Source organism: Hibiscus syriacus, unplaced genomic scaffold, assembly GCF_006381635.1.
Source record: "Hibiscus syriacus cultivar Baekdansim isolate YM2019G1 unplaced genomic scaffold, ASM638163v2 tig00001644_pilon, whole genome shotgun sequence".
Classification (NCBI taxonomy): Eukaryota; Viridiplantae; Streptophyta; class Magnoliopsida; order Malvales; family Malvaceae; genus Hibiscus; species Hibiscus syriacus.
Genome location: NW_024061878.1, coordinates 4,230,860 through 4,232,631, shown reverse-complemented (window position 1 = coordinate 4,232,631; position 1,772 = coordinate 4,230,860).

Genomic DNA, 1,772 nt, shown 5'->3' with positions numbered 1-1,772 from the left:
GAAGATCATTGAACTAAAGTCCAATCCCTAAAATAGTCATTCCCTAGGATCTTTAGGGTGGCCATCAAGAATATGGGAAATATCTCTAAGTTTGGCTACAAGTCTAATAGCCTATGGGTTTGGAACATTAAAATTAGAAGGATTCTGATACATGAATCATAAGGGTCACATCAAAGGAAAATGGACTAACGCTTCCAATTGATCTACACGACCAAGCCTTGGAAAAGATGAACAAAAGAGAAGTATACTTGCAACTGGTTTTTGAATGGGATCATGATATTATTTAGTCAACAAGTCTACTAGATATATGATCGAATGTCTTTTAGCTTTCCAATGGTTCTTGAATCACATCAATTCGATCTCGAGAACTCGAGATATGCCCATTTTAGTGGAAATAACACGTGCAAGAAAACCTATACGGGATTTTATAATTTTCAATATTTTCAAATTAGAAATAGAGGTTATAAAGGTAATTGAATGTAAAAGCCTTGATAGCTTATCACCCTCTATACCTTACTTATCATAAGCATGGCCGCCTATCACCTTGCTTATAAAGCGATCCACCTATCATCATTCTAGAAGATTCATCTTGGTTTTTCATCAAGCTATAAGGATTCAAGCATGCTTGTTTTCATCAACACCATCGGATCAAAGCCATATCAATGTATCACATTCATGCCACCACCTTTACTTGTATTTAGGGTAGTTTTTATTATTTAATAATATCACTACAATGACTCATCAAAACCTATATAAAAGACGCTCCTCCCACCGTTGTAATCATCAATTTCTTTATTGAATACAATACAACGAGATATCGTTTTTGCAAGAGCTAATTGCCTTGTGCCTTTGAATCTTCTTTCCTTTTATTTCTTTCAATTTCTTTAAAAGAGAGATCTTCACACTATGATTTGCCTTTTCATTGCTATTAGGGGTGTAACCCCCTAGACCCAGCCTAGGAGTTACAACTGAATCGGGTGACCATATTGATCACATAAACGATCCACGAACGAAAATTATTAATAATTCATTTTGAAAACATTTATCGAATACCAATTCAGAAATAAACTCATGCCACAACTTAAAAAGGTTGAGAAATAAATATTAAACCCCATATAATATATAATTGAGAGCAAACCTCTGATAGCCAAACTGGTCCTATAACAGGATAATCTGAAAAAGAAAGACAGAAAAAAGTGAGCTATGAGGCCCAATGTGTCCTCTACAGTAAAATATATCATTAAATATATATAATAATACCAATAATGCTTAAATAATAACTTTAAGGTTTAATCATCAGAGTGAAACATCAATAATACACAACCATACCTTTCACCGCAGATAAATAAAATGGGGACATTACCTTCCAAAGAGGAACCCAAGTTAGAATACAAAAATCAAGATGCCGATCTAGCCCTCTGAAGAGGATCCCAAACAGAAACAGGACGGGAACTAAGCCCATGCAGAAATAGGATGCGAAATAAGCCCATGTAGAATCAGGACGGGAATTAAGTCCATGCAGAATCAGGGATGTATCAGTATGTAGATTATAAGTGATATAACATTATTCAAAAAATTAGAAATGCCATAGATATTTGTAATCAAACTATTACGAACACACTTTCAAACGGTAACACATAACACAATAGCATAATATTTCGAGAATATCAAGCAGGTCTACAGAACACACCTATAGGAGATAATCCATATCGATTAAGCCTTATGTTTTCCATATTCAGTAGTACTAGGTCCTGTAGATTGAGAACCTAAAA